Genomic DNA, 14328 nt, shown 5'->3' with positions numbered 1-14328 from the left:
GGGCACGAAGGTAGGAGTAACAGTGATGAGTGTCAGGTTATAACGTCTGCTTCGTACATCAGCATGAATATGATTGGATGTTTACTAGCTGCGCATCACTGAATGAGCTAATGATCGTGAAGCATATATGAGACAACTGATGCCGATTGGCCAATACAACTCTGCCTGGACCAATGCTGTGCTTCGCCTGCAGCCCTGTCTCCTGCATCTATGTACAACTGAACTGCAGCAGCAAATATAATTAGTAGGAAGAGTATGTTTTCATTAGGACATAATGTTGATTCATGTATTTGGCAAGTTGCTAATACATTGATACTAAACAGATTAGTAAATGTTGGACCAATCAGATTGCTGCTTCTGTCTGTTGTGTGGTTGTGTAACAACTTTAGTCATGAAGTACTTCCTGGTCTAAATATGCGATTAATCAAATTCTCACCCTCAGATTCAAACCATTACACTGTTAAATGTACTAATAAGGTCATGTGGTTAATAACTGACTCCATTTGCTGTTATTTTCTTCATGCTGCATTCAAAGAAAGAAAACACACAGAGGAAAAAAGGATTGGCTTTGCTCGTGATGCTTCTGGTTCATGTCCAGTTTAACATTTTAGTTAAAACAGTCCCAAAGTAATTTTTTAAATTCTTATTATATATTTTTTTTTTACCAAAATCAGACAAATCACATTTGGCTAACTGAACAAATTCCTCAGTGTTTTTATTGTGTGTGAGTCATGTTGATGGAAACAGGATTTCATCTGGACATCGCTCATGCAAGTCCCGGCTTGTCTGACTGACCGCCTCACTTTAGACTCTCAGATGTCAGTGTGTTTATGTGTGTGTGTGTGTGTGTGTGTGTGTGTGTGTGTGTCAGAGGCATCTTTGTACATGTGGCTGCACATGTGTGTACAGGTATTACATATGTATTTACTATATATTTAGATGTGTGTGTTGTTTTTCCTGTGTTTGTACGTGTGGGTGACACCGGTGGACATGCTTCAGCGTCAGCGCACGCATTTCGCCGGGCTGCTGGTGCTGGTGAAAACGACAAGAGTTTCAGGTTTCAGCGTGTTCCCGTGCACGCAGCACAGCCCTGCGTTTTTAATTTAGTATCTCCGTCCACAGCTCATTTACAGCTTAGGTGACAAACGGAAGTATTTGGTTAGTGGTGGAAGTACACTAACTTTCCCAAGACTGTGTATAAATACACAGGCTTAAAATGGAAACGCAAACTTGGGGAGCTGTAAATAAAAAGAAATGTAATAGGTGGGTGAACTTTGGCGACACGGGAGTTTTCAGAAGAGCAAAGCAGGTGAAAAACAAAAAGCATCAGCAGCATATTTTCCTCCTGTAGTTTGATCATCAGTGATGTTTGCTGTTCATGCCATGGCCTCTGTATTCAGGGCATTTGAATGAATGAGTGAGCAAGTTCAGTTTAATGTTTATGAAATCAACCTAACAGGAAACACTGACTCAACATGGGGATTGAAGCTGTGGCTTTTTAGTACTTTATCACAACAGTGAAGTGATGAGAAAAAGAGGAGAACAGTAACTGCAGTCTGTCGTCGTTGCAGAGCCTCAGGATTAATCTGGAAACTCAGTATCACGTCTACAGAACATTTCCTACTCTTACTGTTTTATTCAGTCTTTTAACATCTGGATCATTTGGTTCACCGGAGCTGGACTGATTTTCTTGTTGTACTCTTTCAATCATTTGGACGTTTTGGCCGTAGCAGCAGGGTTGAAAACAAATCTGAGTCACTTCCTTGTAACTTAACGTCTGTTATTTGCTGTAATTGATCTTCCTTGGTGTTTCTTGTTAAGAATGAAGAATGAAATGAAGCTTAATTTTTGTTGTGTTCACGTTTCCAAGTGTAATAGAACTACTGGTTCTCGGACGTCAACACACTTCTCCTCATACCCATAAACCCTTGTGTTCTAAGGTCATTTCCTGCAGTTGGTTAAAAATTGAAAACTCACTTCCAACAAATTTCCCATTGCATTTTCAGGCATCATTTAACTGGTATTATTTGAGTTAGCGTGTTCTCACCTGGCAAAACAAGCCAAAAATTAAAGCTGCTCTGACCAATGTTTTTAATAACACAAAGAGATCAAATGACTATGAGTAATGTGAAAGAATTACCACCTGACTTTGCAGCTTCCCTCACCTCTGTGGAGGCATTTTATCATCTTTTAGCTCATCATTTGGGTTTTATGCCGCATAAAACTGCAACATGTATGTTTTTGTTCTCACTGCTCTCACGAGTGAGCTGATGAACATAGTGGAGCATTTAGCAGCTAAACAGGCAGATGTTTCCCTTAAGGGTTAGTGGAGACTTGACCACGGATTGGCTGAATATGAACTTTACATTCACCGGGGAACCAGAAACACAGCTCCAAATACATGCTTTCCGTTAAACAAATGATAAATGGACCGCACTTATATTCCACTCTTATGAACAACTCAAATCGCTTTCCGGTGGAAGAGACATTCGCTCATCTACACACACATTCATTCTGTGTTTTTCCCTACACACGACGCTTTTCTACCAATTCAGACACAGATACAGACACACTGTGACACCACCGACCTTCCCGGTTATTTGGCCGACCTGCTCTACCCCCCCGGGACACAGCCGCACATCGCCGGCAACTGTTTGGTAAACAGTGCACCATGACAACTTTATAAGGAGATGTATCAAAACTGTGTTTACAGTTTGTTGCACCGCCATCGAGCGGTCAAACAAAACCAGTTAATGCAGCTTTAAGGAGGTTCACTCCATAATGAGCTGCAGGTATGAACACACTGATGAAGTGTTGTTCAACAGAACAGGAATCCCTCAACCAGATCAAATCCTCAGAGTGGCTCAGAGTACACAGACTGCTGCAGAGAAAGTTAAACCACTTCAAAGATCTAGGGAGACAGAAAAAAAATACAGTGACATTACATTAGATTTAATGCAATGACATAAAGTTGTAAATTTGATTATGCAGACGCACGTGCAATCTGCAGACTTCACATCCTCCACAGCTCTGACAGGGAGAATAAACCATCTTTCTGTGGATATCTTTTGCAGGTGCAGTCAGTGTCGGGGACGCGCCCCGACTGCGCGCGCTCCGGCTCCACACGGAACCGCCCACTTCTCCAGCTTGTTTAAGTGCTCGCCTCCTTCACTTCAATGAGCGCTATTGTTGAAAGAGTGTGTGCGCCCCTGAACGCCGGCGGACCTCGGTCTCTTACTCTGACAGACTGAGCGGAGCGGAGCGCGCTGCAGTGATACACCTTTGCGTTTGAACTGTGTGTGGACGGTAACTCCGCTGCGGTACAACAAGACGGGTTTTGTTTTTTTCTTTAACAGTTTCGGGTTTTGCATCGAGAGACACGCGGATAAAGTGGATAAAAAAGTTTGGGTAGAAGCAGCTCGAGCGCATTCCGGCGAACTTTGGATTACTTTGCCAAGGTAAGTTCCTCCTGCGCCTCTGCCTCTCACTGTTATTGTGATTTTAAAAACTGGCAGTGTGTGTTTTTCTGTGCACAGTGCGAATGACTGAACAGCACAACAACTCCTTCTCCTCCTCAGTGGAGATTAATGCGATCTTATCACCTTTCAGATGACTGAGCCCGCTCATGTATGAGCTCTTTTAGACGCTGTGATATCGATTAGAGGCACACAGCTAATCAGTTATTCTGTAAACTTTGACGCTCTCAGAGGCTCTGATAATTGATCCAGCCTCAGCTCCCCGTTGCGCCCTTCACCCAGCCCGGTTCACACGTGAAAGCTTCTCTTGTGGATCCACTGACTTTGTCAGCGCGTCCACGCATTCCTCTCCCCGGCGCACGGGTCACTATCTCGGGTCAGGATCTGCCGGCCGGAGGAGCCGAGAGAGGGACGCAGGGACAGGAGAGACGCTGTGGAGGAGAGGAGGAGGAGGAGGAGGAGTGTTTCCTGCACAGATATGTGGAAACTGGATTAGCTCTTATCGCTGTCGTTGCTCCACACCGTGTTTGTGGCGAATGTATCTGATTCGAGGTCGTTATCTGCCCCTCCACGGTCTCTCTCCCTCCTGGCTGTTTGTTGTCACCCCGGGTGGGAGACTTTAATCTGTGCGAGCCCCACAGACAGATCACCTTATTCACGTTGGGACATACAGGCTGTCTGTGGGTTAAGAGGGATACATTTATGGGGTTTTGCTGTGGCGTCGATTCATGTGTTTTTATTTGCATTATGAAATAGATCTTATTAATTGTCTGTCGCATTGAATTCTGTTCCAGCTGCTGCTTGTCTTGTACCTGTATATCGCAGCAAATGAAATTCTCTTGGGTTTTGGACTGAGAATCTGACCAAACAAGCAAGTTGTTGCTTTGAGCATTAAAAGAGAAAACAAAATCATCTTCAGGTCACATACATTTAACTTTCTAAAAGGCTGCACGTCATGGTGAAACATTACATGAGCAACAGGTTAGGTAGGAGTTTGTAATGCATGGTTGAGTTGTTCAGAGAGGAGCTGCAACAATTAGTCAACTGGTTGATTAGTTGTTTGAGTAACAATGTTAAACATCAGGTGCCTACAGCTTCTCCAAGGTGAACATTCTTTGCACTTTGAAAAACTTTTACATCACTGTAAATGAAAGTGAAGTTTAACTTTTGGACCAGAGAATACAGTATAAGAAAACAAAATCATCTTTAACATCATATTAAATGTAAAAAGAAAGAAAAAAAACGTATCTTAGTGATATAGACTTAATGAAGCTGCACTTCATGCTGATATATTGGTAATATAAACAAGTAGGAGTGAGTTGTTCAGAGAGACCAGGGTCTGCCGTCTCTAATCTCGGTCTTCACTGTCAGAGAGCTCTACGAGGAGTTTGGGTATAACAGAGTTTTTTCCAAATCAGTTCTGGTTGGTGAGTGGGCAGGAAAACAAACCCAGCGTGGAGTATGAGTATGGGAAAAGCAAAGAAAGGTGGAGAAAGAGGGATGGACCGGAGTACGTACGGGAGAGCAAAGCAAACATTCCTGACTCGGTGTCTCAGCAATTTAATTAAGGTTTCTGTGAGATGCTGCAGCGAGCACCTCGAGGTGAAGGCTTAACCCCGACTCCCCCCCGTTTCCAGCTTGGACTAATCCCAAGGGTCAGCTAATAAGTGTTCAGGTCATGCCACCATGACAACTAAATAGAGGGGACCCCAAAGGAAAGCTCCCCCAATCAGGGAGTTAATAACCCCATGAAGGAAGTTAAGAGGTACAAGGTGAAGAGGATTGAGACATGGATTGGATAGTGTGTGTGTGTGTGTGTGTGTGTGTGTGTGTGTGTGTGTGTGTGTTAGAGAGAGAGAGGATAAAATTTCAGTTGTTATCAACCGCACCAACTAAAAGCCCCTCCTCTTAGTGGGATTTAAGTGTGCCCTGTGGTGCTCTGATGACACACACACACACACACACACACACACACACACACACACACACACACACACACACACACACACACACACCCTCCAGGTCAGATTTCGGTCACTGTACCACTTCCTGTATATATTTTTATAAGGAAATAAAAATGACAAAAACTGCCTGTTCTCATTTTCAGACACTTGTTGTCTCGACTGTCGCGTCCACAGTGTTTGACATGTGCAGGCGTGACATTTTTTACCACTGCGGAGCGGCTCGTTTCCAGCCTCACCCTCCTGCTCCCTTGTTCTCGTCTCTGTTTGATCTGTTTTCCATCTTGCTTTTCTGCTGCCTTAATATTTTCTCTGGATTTCTCTTTTATGTGGAACAGAGTGTCACACTCACTCAAATCCTTGTGATACCCAAACCCGTCACCAGACAGCACAGTGATACCGGACGCCTTCGTTACATTCAGTGATACTTAAACGTTACTTGATATCCTCTTACAATATCTGTGCATTGCTACTACAGTATGGTTGAGGTTAAAGAAAGACCATGTGTGTATTTATTTCAAATAAACTATGGTTAGACAACTAAAACACTTGGTTAGGGTTAGAGAAAAATTGTGGTCATGGTTTTAAAAAAGAAAATGTGATGGTTAGTTAAAACCTCCACACCTCTACTTCTGCTCCACTGAAGGGCACACTGCTTCGTTAATTGTGTTGCAGATTTGGTCCCTTGTCTTTCAGGTGTGTTTGCACAAATCTTTTGCAAATTTCACAAAATTTGGCAAAAGAAAAGGCAAATTTCAACGTACTTCCATAAGCTGCAATGAAACTATCTGGTAACCACTATTAATATGGAATTAATGGTATTTAGTTTAGTTGTCTGTGGCATATTTGAAGAAGTAGAGGCATGTAGCAGTGAATGGCATCGATATGTGAGTGGTGCATCTGTGCAGGTGTAACATGGTGAAGTGGGTCCATTAACAACATTTAAAGTCAGTATGTGTCAGATTTGAACATTTCTTACTTTAGCACCCTCCAGTGGTAGCATCAAGAATGACACTGTGGCAGAGAGTATCAAATGCCGCTACACATCGCGATATCTCTCCCTCAGCTCAACTGGAAATCACTTTTCTTTTTTTTCATGATGTTTCCTACATTTAGCTCCAAAGCACAAAATTCAAGTGCACATTAAAAAAGAGGCGGGAGAAATCTCCCTCCTCTCGCTGTTCTGCAGATGTGTACATGGGGTGGCCTGAGCAGCTTGTCGGCTCATTTGGGAACGCTTAAGGAAGCGGGGACCACGCAGATGGAGCGGACGTCCAGCATCAAGCCTCTGACTGCTGATAAATCATTCTGCTCAGTTCAGTCATTATTCTGCTCAGGGCTGATTTCCCTCTCGTGAACAGGCGTACCTGGAGCTCTGCAGACATACTGAAACCATTTACAGTAACAAGCTGTTTTGATCATCTGTGCTGATGATAGTTCGTTCCCCTAGTTTGCTCCACTTTTGCTCAGGCATTTGAATAATACATTTTTCCAAACTTTCCAGACCTATTCATCTAAATCAAGTAACCTTCGATGTGTCTAGGCGTAACTATGATCAGTTCCATTACTGATTTAATCTCATGAGTAAAATAAATGTCAATCACAGTTATCTAGACCCCAAGGTGACATCTGTGATTTGCTTGTTTTGTCTGATGTGCAGAGAGAAGAACCAGAACTCGATAAAGTCACTGCAGTTATTAATTATTGGCTATCGAAACCTAATCAAAGCAGTAGAGGTGTCAAGTTATTGATTGACCACCAGTGCCTCAATATTTTATCAGACACTACAGTTTCAAGTTACTGGTAATGGACACTCCTCTGCACTGCAGCACCACGTGTAAACATGTGAATCTTGCCTAATGCAACAAACTTGCTGAATATACGTGTATTTAAAAAGATGGCATTTGGGATATTGCTAAACTTGGTGTCTCGTTTTCAGCGACATGAAAAGGCTCACGTTACATCCTTACAAGCTTCCCTGACACCACAGGAATGCTACACTCAAACCTACAACGGGCTGAGACTTAACATGCTTACCCAGGGGGGAACCTCAACCCCCACCTCCTCCCCCTTCCACCCCCCCAGGGAGGGTTTAGGGGTTGCTACTCCTTTACTAACCCATGAAGCGTGTCTCTAAGTACCCCCCCCCCTTCATCCTCACAGTGTGTTGTATAAACACGGTGGTTCAGTAGGAAGGTAAAGAGCGTGACACATATAGACTCCTCATAACATTCCACTTTGGTACCAGGAGACACCAGGAGGGAAAGATGCCTCCTTACGGCAGATCTGTGGTCAGGTTTCCATTTACAGAAATACGAAGCTGAGATTGTAACAACGATCGACCTTCTGATAACCTGATACCGGCAGTCTCCTCTCTCAGTTCGTATCCCTTAATGAAGAATCTCACATCTTGGACATAATATATATTTAGACTCGTTGTGGCGTGTTGGATTTATCTTTACAAATTTGTTCCCGACTGAAATATCTCAATTGATTGATCACCATGAAATTTTGCTCATTCTTGATCCCCAGAAGATGAATCCCACTGACTTCTGTGATCCAGGGGTCACCGTGAGCTTGACGTTTTTGGTTCAGAGGGAAATATCGTCACAACTATTAACTGGATTGGCATGAAGGTTACTACACATATTCAACATCCCAAGAGGATTTATTCTAATGAGTTTGGAGATCCTCTGACTTTTCCTCTAGCATCACCAGCAAATCACAGTCGTCACTTATTCAGTGAAATGTCTCGACAGCTACTCGGGTGATTGGCACCAAAGTTTGCTCACGTGTTCGTGGTCCTCAGAGGGTAAATCAGCTGGGTAGCTAGCATTAGCTATGCTAGCGACAGGCTAAACAAAGTAGAATTCACACTCTGTTCAGTGGATTCCTGTGGCTTCACCCATCACTAGAGATGACACCTACAACGAACTAAACTGACAGTAAGTGTGTTGTCTTTTCTCAATCTTGTGAATGTGTAGATTCACGACAACATGGCCACAGCTAGAAGGTCAGCTGGAATCACAACAGTCCAGGAAATTTTTAAACCTTTTACATATTAATTAATGGAATTAATTCAATATATTGGACAGCCCAGCTTCCAACAAAGTCTTTGAGGGGCTCAAAAAAGACTGGAGAAGAGTTTAAAGGCTCTCATTCTGTCAAAGACGGCTTTGTTGAATTTAATCTACCAGACCTCATGCCTGATGTCATTCATTTGGAAACATTATTGGCATTTTTTGAATCTGAGGTCTCAAGTCTTCCCGAAATCTGCCCCCGAATAAAACATCAAATCTTCTGATTAAAGATAAAAAATCAGTGTCTATAGTCAGAAAGAAACGTCCTTTAACAAACTGAGTGTTGAACACGACCCTGTATATACAGAAAGCTGTCATATTCAGACTTGACACCTAATTTTAAGATAACGCATCTCTCCCCCTTCATCCTCTGACAGTAGTTATACCTGAGGGGAGGTGTGTGTGTGTGTGTGTGTGTGTGTGTGTGTAGATTAGGGAACCCCACCTTCCAGCCCCCTTTTTCTGAGCCCTCACTCACCTCTTTTTTTCCCCCGAGGGCACATAGTCTAGCAGTCTACACATATATCCTTTTATCCCCATTCAACAGCCCTCATTCCCCTACACACACACACACACACACACACACACACACACACACACACACACACACACAGGTTGGAAGTAGACAGTGGCTTAGGGGCTGCAGGGCCTCAAATCACTTCAAAGCACTGAAGTCTGGACGTGTGACGCTCTGAACAACTCCAAGCCACAACAGGTGAAGAGAGATGCCATTTGACAAACAGGAGGTAGCTGGCAGTGTTGGTTACCACGGACGTGTGCGCTGAAGTTCGCGCCTGTGTGTAGCACATTGTATGCGTCAGGACGCGTGAGAGATCACTGAGCCGTAGTTGCCTCAGGTGTGAGTTCAGGGGAATGGGTCTTGTGCTCATGTGTGTCTGCATTCAGGTGCACATGTAGTATCATGTTCCCTTCTTCTCTCATTGTGTTGTAGAGTTGACATTCAAATTCTGCTTTTGTCCAACTGCAAGTCTGCGTTTGCCTTTCAAGTCTGACATGCATGAGGTTTTTTTTATTATTACCTTCAGCACTTAAAAATGTATTTTTGCAGTAATATTAATGCAGATATACATATATAAAGAGTCCATATATATTTTATTTAATATTTCAATATGTAGCTAGGACCAGTTTCACATAGAAATCGTTAAAATTGTGTTGAAACAACAAACTTCACTTTACAAACAAGTCTAGCCCAGTATTAATCTAGATGTCTAGACATGTTTTGACCCGTAAATCAGTCGGTGTTCACTTGAAACATTAACCACAGTTTGATGGGTATATATGGTTTAATCACTGGTTTGACGTTGGCATCGAGGAAAAAGAAGAGTAATGAGCAGATTTAAATGTTTTGATAGTAGCTGTAAAATGGATAACAGTTGTGGGAGTGAACATAGAAAACAAGCAAAACGTATCAGACTGAGTAACTATGGGAAGAATGTGGAATGAACCAACGCTGAGGGGAAACATTAAGTGTGGGGGGGGGGGCTGCTGTTCATTTGTTTTCACATGAAACTATTGATTTTAATGAGCTAAGAGACTGTCACCACATCAGAGAACTAATCTGAGGACTAATTAAATCTAACTAATCTAATTACTCTATATCATAATTGCCTAATTAACCTCCATGGAATTATGCTCAAAGCAAAATGAATCTGTGTGTCTCGGCAGAATATCTGGTTCCAGAAACTTAGTGATATAAGGGCTACCTGCAGGGCTAGACAACTATTATAGCCAGTGGGCTAACTGCTAAGACATTAGCAAGCTGGGGACATGCCAGAGTAGTGACTCACAGTAGCTCTCCAAGGTTTTAGTTTTTTTTGTTTCCTCTGTTGTGAGCCGCTTATTTCCCCCTCAGCATTTTGTTTTCACGATTGTAACTTTCAGCAAAGAGTTACTGAAAGAAATTTAAGCTCTCCAAGCTAGCAAGGCGGCTAACTGTCAGTTGAATGGTTCCCATGATATATTCAAAGGACCCCTCCTGTATTTTAACTGGCACGGCTTTCTATTGGTGAACAGAACACAGTTGTGCAACAGAAATTTTGTGCAGATTTCCTTCATCTCCGTGAGAGAATCTAGTGCGATTTCATTGGAATGAATTTACAGATTTACAGGCTGGTGTGACTGGGCCTTAAACACTCCAGCGCTTTATAATCCTTTCTCGATTTATCTCATCGCTGATATGTTTGTGATTAATTACAGTCGGACTTTTAAAGATCGTGGACGTCTGTACTGAACTGTGGGCTGCTTCATTGGTTAAAGATCTGGTTAGAGGTGTTTGGTTTTTGTAGTCATTCTTAGTTTAATGGTGTGTACGTCTAGCAATTAATTGAAATATCTGGTAGGAGTAAATTAAGACTGGAGGGATATCAGTGGAAGGATGGGATTATTCCACTGTTGGTTTCTCAAAATAAAAAGATCTAGGATCCAGAAAACTGCAGCTGCTGCTTCACCACAGACAAATTAAATGAATATTAATTAGTGTAGAGGTCAGAGAATGAAATTAATTTAAATTATGGATTGCAGATTATTATCTTCATTTCTTGATGAGACACAATGTGCAAAGGAACCAAAAGCACTACAGTACAAGTGTATCAGCGACAGCTAAATCACAGCTTTGACTGCAGGTGTGGCACTACGCTTCAACTACCTCAACAAATTCAACAAGGAAAACCGCAATTAACTTTATTTATAGTTTGGCCACAAGTCAAACGCACAACAGGTATTATCACTCTATTGTGAAATAACAGCCTCAAGTCTATTTCCTGGATGTTTTTTTGTGTGTGTTTGTGTGTATCCTCAGTCTTGCCATACCCAGTTGTATTGTTACACTCTGCAACCTGTTATTTAACTGACACGGTGTTTATAATCTCACTCCTGCAAGAGGATGAGTGACATGCACACTCACTAATCCACACTAATTTAGAGAGACACATTTCTATGTGTCAAGAAAAAGCAAACTTTAATACAATACTGTCCATGCTGTACACTTGCACACATTCATTCCTGCATAGACAGTTTCTCCTCTCTCTGTCACTAACACACACACACACACACACACACACACACACACACACACACACACAACCAGAGTCGTCCTTGGAGGCCTCGCTGCAGCTGGCAGGGGATTAAGACGTCAGGAGTCAAAGGGGGGGACCAGTCAGACTACAGACCGCGACAAGAAACTGACGAAGCAGAAAAAACACAGGCCAAAAGAGAGACATGCAGATATTCTGCTGAATAGGAGTCAAAGATACAATCCAAATGAAATACAAAAAAAAAAAATCAACCCCAGAGGGGCAAGCACATCGCAGGCGAGTGCGTTCTGCGGTTCACCGTGTTTCCACTTGGCTCAAGGCCGACTGTCTGATGATACTTGAATACTTGGCCAAAGACAGACAAACAGATCCAACCATGCACGCAGGGGCTTGTGCAAGATTCACAACTGTTACTCACTTGTTTATCGTAATGAGAGCAGGTTCAGGTCACGTCTTCAACAGTCGACTTGGCTTTCCACATCACAGATCTTGCAAGGTGTGTGGCATTTTGAAAGTAGACTTGAGGTCAGCTCCAGCAAATAACTGCCAAGACATTATGATTAATGTAGATGAAGATTTAATGCAGTTAAAGTATCTATAATAAAAAACATTTTATTACATATTGTTGGATGTATTTGTTTCCATGTCATTAAGAAAAAGCAGAGTCTGACAACTGTTGCATATTTTGCTGTGACACACAAAACATATCTGTGATATATTTCCTGAGCCTGACAACATCTGTCTCCACTGCTGCAACAACAAGCCCACTGATGGAAGTCTTAAAAACATCCAGTAAATCATGGGGGGAAAAAAGACCAAAGGGACAGAGTCAATGATCCATATAATACAAAGTATTAGAATAAAACTATCATGGAAGTGGGAGTGTTTCTGTGAATTAAACAGCTTTGTCTCGTACTGCAGTGAAAAAAAGGCAAAGCTATGTATTTTATAGTTTCTGGGTGACATGGGTGTTTTCTTTGACGTAGAAAGAAAACAGGAACACAAATATTAAAATGTGCCGAAAGCTGAGAATAATTATACAGAGCAACAATATCCACAAGAACGCTCTGTCAGCTTTAAACAGTTGTGAATGTTTATAATGAACACTGTAAAGTTGTTTTGAGTAGACGAGGCACAGATTATTTCCTCATTGTTCCCACATGGCATGTCAGCAGAGTTGGAGAGCTTTTTAGGAATAAGACAAACAGCTTTTAGTGCGGTCACGTTCTTTGCATAATGCTAAAAAGTGCAAAAGAAACAAATCCGCTTTATCTGTTGACAAGAACGTCGTTACAACTTATCAACACTCCCTCCAGCTTCATAACTAGCTGTTGGTCTGAGTCGGTGCTGTCTCAGATAAAACATCAGTCTGCCCACTGAACCCAGCGTAGCAAACTGCGGCTGTGGGCGAGCCTGCGGTATCTTTAATTTGGACATCTTGTTCACAAATGAGAGGCGAAAGCCACTTCAAAGAGATGGCAAGCGGATCAAGAGTTAGGCACCAGCAGCTTCAGTGCACACTGGCAGCAAGAGGAGTGAATAATGGAAGTATGTGTTTGTGTGCATGCGTATCACTGGGTGTTTATTTAAAAAAAGAAAAAAGCAACAAACACAGATAGCATCCACTAAAGTTAATGACAACAAATCAGAAAGATTCAATTAGGGAAAGTATGAAGCGAGAAGGTATAAAAGGTGACATTTTCAAACTGAAATAATACACAGCTTGGTCAGTTAGCAAGAAGTTCAGCAACAAACTTCATTCATTTACTCACCAAGAGCCGTCTCCAGAGGTGGAAAGCAACAGCAACGTTTTTGTCTCCATTGCATCTTTCCTTCTACTGAAGTTAGCGCGCTAACAAGCTAGCCCCTCCAATCTGCCCTGAGGAAGTAGCGCTGCTCAGAGGGGGTATTATAACCTTTTGTCTTGTAAACGCAACAATGGTCAAAGCTGTTGTCAAGGGACAGTCTCCACCACCGGCTCCCAGCAAGAAACAACGTTTGGCAACAGAGAAAACTTACAAATAGCTACATGGGATGCTATATTGCACACTTTGCTTACTCCTTGCTAACAAGCAACTAGCTGTACACATGCTGCTGTGAAAATAAACAGTAAAACTTGTTAGGTAAGAAATGGGCTGCCTGTGATTAATAAGGCCACAGTTTTATTATGATCTTGGACTGAGATACAGTACGTATGTATTCTTGAGTCATTGGCTGTCGAACACAACGTTGTGTGAATATTGTGTCTCTTCTGCTAATTATTGTGAGTTTATTCATTTTAGGGTGCACTAAATAAACATTGTGTGTACTCTTGACACTTGCCAGGGTCGGTCTTAAAGTTCTACACAGGACAGTGTTTATTTCTTTATTGTACCAATGCATTAGCGCTGGCCACTAGCTAAACCAAGACAGTTCATAAACACAGACAGACCAACACAAGTCCAAGACAAGCAGTGAGAGGGTCAGTCAGCTGCAGGAACGTTGCTCCATACCTCTGACGAGGCCAAGACACACCAGACTCTTACCCTCATTGGAACAGATTACATATTAGATGAATTGAGGTAGAAGACTGATGAAGCAACTTCCCAGCCTCATAGCAGAACTGTGTTGGGTTTCAGTTGGGCTGTTGGTCAGTTCAGACACTTCTGGATTTCACTTCACTCCCTGCTCATTAAAATTTGACTGCAGCCATTATTCAAAGGTCTGGAAAGGTGTGTGTGTGTGTGTGTGTGTGTGTGTGTGTTTGTGTGTGTGTGTG

General features: G+C 42.4%; 1 protein-coding gene across 1 annotated transcript in view; it reads left to right on the top strand.

Annotated features, from left to right (window-relative positions):
• The first annotated feature begins 3174 nt into the window (after positions 1-3174).
• LOC111673432 (vasorin-like) overlaps positions 3175-14328 on the top strand; it is a 30765-nt gene continuing 19611 nt past the window's right edge. The window contains exon 1 of the mRNA XM_023431192.2: positions 3175-3458. The gene's annotated coding sequence lies outside the window, so the exon portion shown is untranslated. The remainder of the gene's footprint in view (positions 3459-14328) is intronic.

Source organism: Seriola lalandi, unplaced genomic scaffold (assembly GCF_002814215.2).
Source record: "Seriola lalandi dorsalis isolate HSWRI2012SDOR001 ecotype SW California unplaced genomic scaffold, Sedor1 jcf7180002054918, whole genome shotgun sequence".
NCBI classification, from domain to species: Eukaryota; Metazoa; Chordata; class Actinopteri; order Carangiformes; family Carangidae; genus Seriola; species Seriola lalandi.
The sequence above is the reverse complement of the archived record's forward strand: the minus strand, read 5'-3'. Positions and strand labels throughout refer to the sequence as shown.